This window comes from Podarcis raffonei, chromosome 10, assembly GCF_027172205.1.
Source record: "Podarcis raffonei isolate rPodRaf1 chromosome 10, rPodRaf1.pri, whole genome shotgun sequence".
NCBI lineage: Eukaryota > Metazoa > Chordata > Lepidosauria > Squamata > Lacertidae > Podarcis > Podarcis raffonei.
In genome coordinates this window covers 48,967,941-48,980,221 of record NC_070611.1, presented here as the reverse complement: position 1 = coordinate 48,980,221, position 12,281 = coordinate 48,967,941, and the positions used below count along the sequence as shown (strand labels likewise).

The following is a 12,281-nucleotide window of genomic DNA, read 5'->3' as shown; positions in this document are numbered from 1 at the left end:
CCCTCAGATATTACAAATACACTGCCCACTTAATATCTCACAAATCCTTTTCTATCCTCAATCCTTGTTGAAAATTAAGCAATTTCACATATGCTTGGAATTCACTGTTGCTCTTAAGAGGAAAAGAGTCATAACTGGTGATATCTAGTTTCAGAAGCCGAGCATTTCAATGCATAGATTTCAAGCCTCCATTAATTTTTCTGCGAATCCCTTCTGAGGGAATCCCTTCTGCGAATCCCTTCTGAGGGAAGGGGAAAGATGTTTTGCTGCATGCACTGGAAGTCAGGTGTTTGTGTCCACATATGCTCACATGTCGGGGCCACTTTTTTGCGTTACACTTTCAGGTCTGTGCCTGTTCTAAGCGCAGATCTAAATACAAAATGTATGAATGTGACAAACACATTTCATCTAACCAGGGCTTTTTTCCCAGTCGGAACTCAGTTCTGGCACCTCTAAGGCGGCACCATTGCCTTTATAAGAGAAGAAGGGAGGCATTCATGGTGAGTTCTGGCACCTCTTTTCGTAGAAAAATAGCACTGCATCTAACACATGTACAACACAAGGACCCTGATCTGCGTATCTGCCTGCAGCTTTCTATTGATCCAGCTTTGCCCCTGTCTAATGTGAGAAATGGCTTTGGATAGCAGAGGATAAGTGTGCGAGAGACTACATCTGAGTAAGTTATGGGAAAGGGCACAGGCATTCTCTTTTTATTTTTTTATTAATTGACATCCAAGAATATCATACACAATCTTAAATACACATACAAAGAAAAGGTAAAACTAATAATAATAATAATAACAACCTTTATACCGTTAAATATTGATTTAAATTTGTACTTATACGTGCTCTTTTCTTATACTTTCTAACTAGATAAAAATAAACCAAAGTAAAATCCAATAAACTAAATTATGTCAAAATATACTTCCCATCATTTCCCGATGTAAGTTACATTTACAACATTGAATGTACTTATACTTCTTAACTTACTCTTACTATATTTTCTAATACTTTCTTATAACATACCGTACCAGTTTTCCTTATTTAATAATATTTAATTTACACAAGGGTCATTCAAACGCTGCCATAGATGTTATGTCATTATTGTATTTTTGTAGGTACAGTATTTCTTGAACATATCCCATTTTTGCATGAATGACTGTTTTGTATTTCTCCTTAATCTATTTGTCAGTTGAGCCATTTCTGCATAGTCTAATAACTTATTCTGCCATTCCCTTACTGTTGGTACTTTCCCCCCTTTCCAGTTCGATGCAATTAATAACCGGGCAGCGGCTGTCACATATAAAAAGATTTCTCTTATATTTTTCTCATGCATGCACACTTGCTATCAAAGACCACAAATTTGCCATGAGATCACAGTGTCACACATGCAAACATGCAGAGACAGATCAAACCTTGCAGTCAATGCCTGGCATGTGCATGTCCAGACACGATACTCAGACACACCTGCTGGACAGTAGGTGTTTTGATTGGCGCACTGCACCCCTGGATCAGTTTTCCGTCATGTCGAAGCCACCAAAACTGTAACAGGCTTGAAGAGGTGAGAAAGAAGCCTCTGGTGTGAAGGATGGCTCCCCAGGCAGCTTGTAATTAGGACACTCGCTGGTTGCAGCTCCACCTCCCCTTAACTCAAGTGCATCTGATACACTCTACATGGAATTCCAAAGTTTAATTTAGCTTAACTCTTGGCTAGAATCAACAGCTGATAAATTTAGTTGGAGGGATTAAGGATTAAGACTAAGACCTCCATAAAAGGAGCCCAAAGACAGGAGACAGCAAAATCCAACAACCGTCACAAAGCCCACCATGAAAAACTGATGCAGAAATGCAGTTCCTGCTTCAGGCTAGGATGGGTATCTGCTGAGGGCCACAATCTAAGAAGGAGCTCTCTGATAAGAGCCCTCAATGCAATTTCAGACATAAATAAAATTGCTGTTTGTGTGGATGGGAAGTATGTTACTAGAAGTAACATATCCATCATGTTTAGTACGCCCTGGTAGCCTTATTCTCCATGAGCTGATCTTACAAAAGGCTAGGGCTTTTTTCCCCAGCCAGAACTCACCGGAACTAGGTTCTGGCACCTCTCAGGTGAGCACCATTGCCATTAAAAGAGAACAAGGGAGGCATTTGAGGTGAGTTCTGGCAATATCTCTTTGTCCACCAATTTCTACTAGGACCTAGCTGGTGAAGACTTGTCCAATAAAAAAGCCTTCCCTAGACTGCATTTCAGGTTTCACTCAGAAATTTATTGAAGGAAAGACTTTTGCTGATGAAGCTCTTATTTCAAATGGGTTTCTCAAGGGTGTTTTTTATTCTCTTAGCAGAAAGCATGCTGATAGAAATGTTTTCAATACTTTCAATACAACCAAGGTGAACGTACAGATCACCTGGTATACCCATTGTGCTCTTGTCCAAAATAAAACTGACAATACGCATGATCAAATGTATACGATCACCAAGCCTCATGGAACATGTGCACATACTATTTCCATGAAGAGGGAATTGTACACATTAACTGGCCAACATACACTGTGTTCATAAGGCTATGGGGAATGTGCACATCTAGGCTGAATTTTGTACATTCTCCAGCCATTATACATGCTCCCCAACAGGCCTTGTGGAATATGCATCTCCCCCTACCTCACCATCCCAGTATAGCTTAGGGCACCTATAGACTGTCAGAATTTTGCAGGATTGATTTAAGTACATGCTGAGGAATTTAGGGTTGTCCATTTGCAGTAAATTAAAGTGTTCTATCTTCCTAGTGCAACAGATACAGTTAAGAAAAGAAACAGAGTTTTGCAGTTAGGAAAGTAATGGGGAAATGCATTGAATGGTGTGAAATGAATGAATGATTAGCAGGCAGATGTACAAGGACCTAAGAAACAAATTAGGATGAATGTTCATAGGCTGCTTTTGATCCTGGCCTTTGATGTTGGAGAGAGATATTTTTAAGACTTCCAGTCTAGTGGTGGTTGTAATTTGTTTTAAAGTGTTTTTAATATTGTACTTTGCATTGTTGGATCCTTCAGAATGAATTCTCAGTAGAAACCAAACATTGTGTAACCTCCATATAAGCTTTGCGCAAGCAAATCAGGACAGATGCTCAGTAAATAAATGCTCAATAAATAAGTCATTTGGAGCAGCCCTTAGTCACAGATGGTGTCAAATAGCATTTCAGAAGGGGTATTGGCCCAAAGAGATTTCTGGTGCTAAACCCTTGCTGCTTATTTTACAAGAATCATTAAGGCAGGCCTGACTTTCCATGGGATTACCGGGTCAGTTCCTGCCCTGCATTCCAGAGCTTCCTGTTGTGCCTCACATGCCACTTGATTAAGAGGGAGCTGAAACCGGCAAGGCAGGGGCCAAAGCCAAGTCATTAGCTGCCTTGAGGAATTCCATTCTCCTTCTTTCAAGGCCAGAGATGGATGGACAGGGGAAGGAATGTGGGAGGTGGTGGATACAGAAGAAGGCTGTGCCTGCACAAGATTTTGCAGCAGGATGGATGCACTTCACTAGTCCATCTTTGAATTAAGCCTTGCCTGCATGGTCCTAGGTGTTAACACAATAGCATTTAGATCAAACTTTTAAACTGAGTGGACACATCCCAGCCAACTGTAATCCTAAACCACTGCTCTCTTTCAGACTCTGGCCTTTGTCCTGCTAACTAACTCAGACCTGGAGTCGGGGCATCTCCCAAGGGCCGTCTGGGCAGGGCCCCCTCTCTCTGGCTTTCCTAATGGCCCATTACCTTCCCTTGGTCTTTGGTTAATGACTGATTTCATGAACATGGAAGTTTGGCCTGTATTTTAGTTTGGCCTATATTTTACACTTTGCTAAATCTGGCAGCCAATTGTATCACTCCAAGCCTTGATTAAATTCTAACACCTATCAGACCCAGGAATCAAGGGGAATCTGGCATTCACAAATGCTGGCACCCACAACTCAAAGCACTATCATGAAGGTGGAATATTTGCAATATAGAAGATATGTTGTATGATTTTGTGCCTCTTGTGCAGTGAGTCTCCTAGTAGTTGAATATCACCCCAAGGTATCTCTGTAAGTTTCTGAACCATGATCATGTGTGTGTAGCAGACACAAGAGGAGTAGTGGGCTGGAATCTTGTTCAAGTCATGCATCCCAACCCTCCTGTCTGCATGGCTTAGCCAAGAGGAAAGATTTATGGCTAGCTGCTGACTAGTCCATCTTAGTGCTTCCCATAAATTAAAAAGCAGGACATATGTGGGTCAGGTTTTGGAGCTGTACTGTATGTCTTTGAAGACTGGGTTGGAGACTCCCAATCTCCCCACTTGTTTGCCCTTCTCGTTCTTATCTGCTGTGGTGTGGTGGTAAATTTTGAAGTGCAGGAACTCATCAAGACAAACTAAAAAAGGCAGACCCCCCCTCTCCCTCCCATACATAGGGATGGAGAGGAAGTTTGATCCCCCCATTTTAATATGAAACTATACTTTTCAAAGCAATGTGCAAGCTGAACACAACTATCATTTCAAATTCACATTTCTCTGAATTTTGTGATGCAGTTCTCCAACCAGACAATATTAGCATAATGTGTGTACATAGGAAGAATAACATAAAAATGCATTATAGAATGAGACATTACTATCTATCTATCTATCTATCTATCTATCTATCTATCATCTATCATCATCTATCTATCACCTATCATCTATCTATCTATCTATCTATCTGAAAATTCAGCAGCATTTTAGTGCAAATTTATCCTAAAAACACATTTTTGTATGATTTTGACACACACAGTCAAAACCATACAAAATGTGTTTTTTAGGAGAACCATGCACTAAAATGCTGCTGAATTTTCATAAGGATTAAGGAAAAAAATTGCAGATTGGTACAGAAACATGAAGAACTTGAAAGAAGATGAGAAAAATGAGAAATGCAGAGAACCAAAATTGAGAGATTTGTCCATCCCTACTTATATGCATAGACATGTGTATTTGAATGTTTGTCTCATATATACTGAGGGAGGGCTGTATATAGCATAATTCCCAATTTACAGAAATCACTATGACTGCCACCCTGCGCATGGCTTCCTGGGCGTACAGCTCTATTAAACGCTATAGTGCTTACTTCTGACTGCAGAGGTTCAACTTGTCAAATAAATTGAGCTTAAACAAAAGGTCTCCAGCCTTTCAATCTGATGCGCAAACAATCTTGCAAATAAAAGTGTTAACTTCTAAACCAGTAGTATGAAACAGGAACTTCATCAAAAGCAAGAAAGGCATATTGAGTGCATGCTTGGCTATTCCCTTTATCCTCCGACTTCCTCTAATCTGTCACAAACAAACTTGAAACCTCATTATCACCTCATTCACTTACCAGAACAGGGAGGGTTCATCAGAAAGAAAGAAGTCCCAGAGCTGTGCTCCTTAGCACCTTCCCCCCGCTACACCACTGTAAATAAATATTTCATTTATTTAAAATATTTTACCCATCCTTCATCACAAAGTTATATTAGGGTCGGGTGCAATAACATAAGTCACAATAAGAACTTTCAACTTCAAAAATGAAACTAACAGATAAAAGGAAGAGATAAGAAGCATAGCAAAGTCATCAGGGTTGCCTCCCATGAGGCAAGGTGAAGTGACTGCCTCAGGCGGCAGGATCCACAGGGGCAAAAGACCCAGCCTTCAGGGAATTCATTGCCTGCTGCTGCTGCTGCTGTAGTAGTAGTAGTAGTAGTAGGAGGAGGAGGAGCCAGTGTGGTGTAGTGGTTAAGAGCAGTGGACTTGTAATCTGGTGAACTGGGTTCAATTCCCCACTCCTCCACATGCAGCTGTTGGGTGACCTTGGGCTAGTCACACTTCTCTGAAGTCTCTCAGCCCCACTCACCTCACAGAGTGTTTGTTGTGGGGGAGGAAGGGAAAGGAGAATGTTAGCCGCTTTGAGACTCCTTAGGTAAGGTAAAGGGTAAAGGGACCCCTGGCCATTAGGTCCAGTTGTGGACGACTCTGGGATTGGAGCGCTCATCTCGCTTTTCTAGCCGAGGGAGCCGGTGTACAGCTTCTGGGTCATGTGGCCAGCACGACTCAGCCGCTTCTGGCGAACCAGAGCAGTGCACAGAAACACCGTTTACCTTCCCACCAGAGTTGTACTTATTTATCTACTTGCACTGGTGTGCTTTCGAGCTGCTACGTTGGCAGTAGCAGGGATTGAGCAACGGGAGCTCACCCCCTCACAGGGATTTGAACCGCTGACCTTCTGATCAGCAAGCCCTAGGCTTTGTGGTTTAGACCACAGTGCCACCTGCATCCCTTTAGACTCCTTAGGGTAGTGATAAAGTGGGATATCAAATCCAAACTCCTCTTCTTCTTCTTCTTCTTCTTCTTCTTCTTCTTCTTCTTCTAGTAGTGAAGGCTGCGGTTCACTCCTTGGAGGCTGGATCCGTACCTCCTTGGCAGTCCACCAAATGGCACCTCTAAAGGGACCTCTGGGTGAATTGGAGGCGCTGCTGGTCTCCTCCCACCCGCAGGTTTCCTAAAAAAAGAAACCTGTGCTATAGTTGTAGTAGATATGTCAGGGAATTATGTTCCACAACCTTGTTAAATATAATTAAAGTCAACAATAAACTAAAAGCAGATTAAAACAGATGCAATGTCCACGTGTTTGGGAGGGGAATGGGGTATTCCTAACAACTCTCAACACCCTTCACAAACTACAGACCCCAGAAATCTTTGCAGGAAGCCATGGCAGTTTAAAGCGGTACTTGGTTGCACACTGTGAATGTGGCTAGGCCATTGGGAGGGTTGAGAAAGGGAGTGAGGGGGAAGAAGGAGGAAATCTGTGCGGATGCTGTTGCACAAGGCCAGGAGTTATCCAAACATCCTGAGGCCAGCTTAGACATTTGCCTGATATCTGCCCTCCCTCCCGTTGCTTCTCGGCAGCACAGGACGGGTGTGTGTGCCTGGGTTGGCAGGCTGCTGAGAAGAGTTTCAAATTACAGAGCATCAGAGCCCTGGGCATAAAATTAGCAGCAGAGCTTTTTGGAGTGAGGCGCCAGCAGAAAATGTCACATTCAGCAGAAGGAGAAAAGCGGGAGACCTGGAACCTGAAGAATGATTTCTCACCACAGCCACCTTGCTGTTCCCCCACCCTTCCTCTCTCTCCTTCTATAGTTCTGTGCTTCCTGTTGCTGGGAGACCCCAAAGCCTACTGGCTTCTTAATAACAGAGGTTGGAGGCAGAATAATTAGATGGCGTGGCCTCCAAGCATCATCATCAAGGACTTTGGCTCACATTTTATTTCCCTCCTCTATTCCTATGCAACCCCTTCCCTCAAATATGGCAAGAATTCACATTCTCCCTTCCAAGAATTTGCTCACAAAGAATGCCCCAAAAGACTAAGACGAGAGCAAGGCAGCCTGCGCTTTGATTCCTCCAGTGTTTCGGCCTAATTCCTGCTCAGCCGTTTCTTCCTTTGAAGGGAGGACAGCAGGTCACAAATTGTCCATAGATGGGAAGTATCAAAATCAGTGCAAGTTTTGGAAGCAGAGGTGAGGAGCAGAGGTACCAAGGTCGGCAGCTTGCCAGCAACATGTTCAGAATGACCTCTCTTCACACCTGAGTTGAGGGAGTGGAAGGAAATATAATGGAAATCTCCTCTTGCTCTCTCTCCCCAGCCACCCCACTCCTCCTCTAGGGTGACCACTAGAGAGGGAGGAGAAATATTTAGTTCACATTTAAAAGCGAATCTAACAAATGTGCAGTTTTTGAAAGGAGGCCACCCCCACCCCCTGAGTAAAGAATGATGGGAAACATAACACAATATGAAGAAGGGGGTAGGACCAGGTCCCTGGCTATTACAAGAAGCAGCACAGAAATGAAGGATCTTAAAAGAAACGTTGTACAGAGTTCCTTTGCTTTGGAACTGCTTAGCATAACCTGACCACATGTGCTGTGGTAGGGAATCTTTCCCCCCTACCCTGAAAACACAGTGTTTTTCCAAAATAAAAATAAAACCACAGTATGATTCTCATAATTATTTCCTCTTTCTGCCAGGGGCGAAGGAGAAATTCATTTTAATTCCCATTTAAAGGTGAATCTAACAAATTCACACTTTCTGAAACAATACGAAACTTAGCCATCCTCTGAAATTTTCATTTCTGTCAATTTTGCAATGCATTCCTCTAACCTTGTAATCTGTACAAAAATGCATACACTAGGGTGAAGTGTGCAAAAAATGTACGTGTTAGAGAAGACAACGTACAAAAATGCATTATATTAGGGAACATTGATTTGCACAAATTTGCATATCAGGAAAAATGCAACTGAGTGTGTATTTTAGGAGAAAATGGCACTAAAATGCTGATTAATTTTCTTGAGGACTTTTTTTAAAAAAGCAAACTGATGTGGAAATGCAAAGAGCTGAGGGTTGAAAAATATGAGAAAATGAAAGAAACTGAAACTGACAGATTTGCCCATCCTTACCTTCTGCAAGATAAACGCCAGCAGGAATCTTGCTTATCTGAAAAGAGAAGGGTGTTTGGTATTCATGACAAGTAACTCTTAACAGTTGCTGGCACACCTTGGTGCTGGCAGATACCAGGTCTCTTGTTCAATACCCATACAGTACAATCCTATGCACATCTACACATGTGTAAGTCCCACTGTGTCCATTGGGGTTTACTCCCATGGAAGTGTGCATAAGATTGCAGTCTGAGAAGTCTGGGGCTTAATGGTTCAGATGATTTCCTCTTCCTTCTCTCTGCACCCTTTGTACTTTTCATCATTGCTGACATGTGAGGTCCAGGGTTGTTCTCCATCATCACTCCAACACAAAAAGAGGCCCTATGTGCTGCTAACAGGGCTCTTCCCTTCTTCCTTTTTCTTTACACATCTGTAAGGGCTGGATCTACCAGTTGGCAGAGTGAGGCAGCCAGCAGATTTGGGGTGTCACAAAGGGCAAGTAAACTATTTAATATGAATTAGTTATTTAATTAGGAACACATGAAGCTGCTTCATACATACACCAGCTTTGTCTGCACTGACTGACAGCAGCTCTCTGGTGTTTAAGGCAGGGGGATCTCTCAGTCCCACCTGGAGATATGAGGGATCGAACCTGCGACCTTCTGCATGCAAAACAGAAGCTCAGCTTCTGAGTTATGGCCATTCCCAAATTTCTTCTTGTTATCTTTTTTTTTTTACAGCCAGGGAGGGGATGCTTGTAGAATCTGCTGTCTCAGCTGCCAAGATAACTTATCTGGCCCTGGGCACCATGCACCTTGACTTGGATGGATGGGTGAGTGTGGTGTACCATTTGCTGTTCTTCCTCAGTGCAGGCGTCAGGGAATCCGATCCCCCTACGGTAGGCTTCCAGGAATAGATAGACAAGGAAGGTTCTTACCAATGTCTTTTATTCAATATTCACAGAGAGAGGCTTAGAAATGCAACTTCTTGGAGTAATGGCATTGCTCCGAGCAATCCCCACCCCCCTTCCCTCCTCAATCATCAACAGCACCACCCACCTTACGGTGGCTGCTTAGGGCCATTTGTCTCTGAGCTCTTTGCTCTCCTACTTTCAATGCTTGCCGGGTTCTGGGAGAAGGGAGGTCTGGAATGTTTTCTAGTGATAGCGAGTCAGCCAGCTGCTCCAGCTCTGCTTTCCCCTCCTCTTCTCCCATTATTTCCCAGCTTTGCCCCTCATCTACCTCTGAGCTGTGACCTCCTGCAAACCACTGTGGTAAATCTATACTTTCTTGCTTTTCTCTGGAAGGTTCAGGCTGGGGGAGGGGTGGTCTCCACCATTCCTCCTATCTGTCCAGTCTCTGACACTCAGGCAGTAAAATATTGCTGTTGTTGTTGTTGTTTTACACTATCTCCAGCAGGTCCAGTCCAGAGGCATTTTGCTGCCTGGAACAAAAGATAAGATGGTGGCTGAATCTTACTTGAGCCCTGGCAACAGGACCACACCCTCTGGCTGCCCACTGTGAGATCAGGATTCTGGACTAGATGGGGCATTGGCTTGATCCAGCAGGGGGCTTTTTCTGTTCTTATCAGTGGCTTTTTGAGCACAGGACAGGCATTTCACACACAGCTCAACACCTCACCACCACTCCACGTCCTGCAGCATCTGCTGCCTGAGGCTGCCACCTCCCTCTGACAAAATGGCGGGGCTAGCCCTGGCCTCCAAGTTCCTTTCAAAAGGAAGACATTTGTCTGACGATAGGTGCTCTAGCCTAGGCTTTTAGTGGTGCTCAGGAATATGCTGATGGTGTTTCGTGGCATCTCATTCTTCAACAATGTCTCTGAAGAGCAGCCAAGCAGCTCAAATGCAACATCCATTAATCTGTTCCTCTAGAGCAGCTCAATCTGGTGCTCAGAGAGGGGAAAACCTTGAAAGGAGATTTGTGGACTGTGTGCAGCAGACCTTGTCCAGCTCCCTTGTCTTGTCCTGGTCCAATGCCAGAGGAAGTGTGGGGCTCGTCAAAAGCTGCAGCACCCCGGAGAGCTCCAAGTAAGCAATTTGCTCCAGTCAGAGGTTGAAAGCAGAAGGAGGCCTTTAAAGTCCTAGTCCCCAGACTCCCTCCTCCAGCCTCTACCCCCTGGTGGAGAACATCAGAGGCCAACCCTCTGGCCTGAAGATGGGCACTCCTCTTCCTCTTCCTCCTCCTCTGTTCTGTAGCCTCCTTCCCAATGCTGCTGGTGCCAGTGGGAATCTACATTCTGGCCCTACAGGTCCGAGTGGTTCTTCTGGGGGCTCCTGTCCAGCAACCTCAGGCCCACTGGTGTCCTGGTCTCCACTGGTCGGCTGAGAGCCCTGAACTTGATCTGGCTCCGTAAGCTCTACAGCCTCTGGCTCTGTGTCTGGATTGCTGGTGGGTTCATGGGCCATGTCACATCCAGACACCCCAAAGGGTATGCAAAACAACAACAACACCTTAAACAGGGAACCTGCAGCTCACATTTTATTTTTAATCACTGTACTATAAAACATTAGTATATTGTACAGTCTGTATTGCAAAGAAAAGGCACGGCTAGTGTTGGGGTTGTGCATAAACCTCCAGGCTCCCCTGATCTAACCTACATCACCCTCAATCTTATGAGGATACAATGCTGCTCTGCCCTCATCGGAAGACGGCCGGGGTTCAGGTGTGCAAGAGAAATAAAACGCGCTCGCGATCTTAAGAGGCTGGGAAACCATGGCAAATCCCACAATGTAAAAGTCAGTGTGACAAAAGAACTTTGAAGTGTGTGGGAGATCCAGAGAAAGATGCTGTTTCTAAGGCTCAAAACAATTAATATCTGTATGTGCCCTTGTTAACCTGCGCAGAGGCAAAAGCACAGAGCTGGTTCTTTAAATAGGCTTAAGCCCACAGCTCAAAAAGGCAAGCAATTAACCTGTGGAGAGGGCACAGCGAATACTGAAGAATTTATTTAGCGCCCCTTTTATAGCATTCCCTGGACAAAGAGAAAATACTTGAAAATACTATTTTCAAAAAGGGGAAAAGAGAGGACCCAAATAATTACCGCCCAGTCAGTCTGACATCAATACCAGGGAAGATTCTGGAGCAGATCATTAAGCAAACAGTCTGTGAGCACCTAGAAAGGAATGCTGTGATCACCAATAGTCAGCATGGATTTCTGAAAAATAAGGCATGTCAGACTAACCTGATCTCATTTTTTGACAGAATTACAAGCCTGGTAGATGAAGGGAACACAGTGGATGTAGCCTACCTTGATTTCAGCAAGGCATTTGACAAGGTGCCCCATGATATTCTTGTAAAGAAGCTGGTAAAATGCGGTCTTGACTATGCTACCACTCAGTGGATTTGTAATTGGCTGACTGACCGAACCCAAAGGGTGCTCATCAATGGTTCCTCTTCATCCTGGAGAAGAGTGACTAGTGGGGTGCCACAGGGTTCTGTCTTGGGCCCGGTCTTATTCAACATCTTTATCAATGACTTGGATGATGGACTCAAGGGCATCCTGATCAAATTTGCAGATGACACCAAACTGGGAGGGGTGGCTAACACCCCAGAGGACAGGATCACACTTCAAAATGACCTTGACAGATTAGAGAACTGGGCCAAAACAAACAAGATGAATTTTAACAGGGAGAAATGTAAAGTATTGCACTTGGGCAAAAAAAATGAGAGGCACAAATACAAGATGGGTGACACCTGGCTTGAGAGCAGTACATGTGAAAAGGATCTAGGAGTCTTGGTTGACCACAAACTTGATATGAGCCAACAGTGTGACGCGGCAGCTAAAAAAGCCAATGCA

General features: G+C 44.0%; 1 protein-coding gene across 1 annotated transcript in view; it reads right to left on the bottom strand.

Moving 5' to 3' along the window:
* The window catches only part of PVALB (parvalbumin), a 43,997-nt gene extending 42,431 nt beyond the window's left edge, over window positions 1-1,566 (bottom strand). Inside the window, exon 1 of the mRNA XM_053404635.1 lies at window positions 1,468-1,566. The gene's annotated coding sequence lies outside the window, so the exon portion shown is untranslated. The remainder of the gene's footprint in view (window positions 1-1,467) is intronic.
* Between the last annotated feature and the right edge of the window lie 10,715 nt (window positions 1,567-12,281).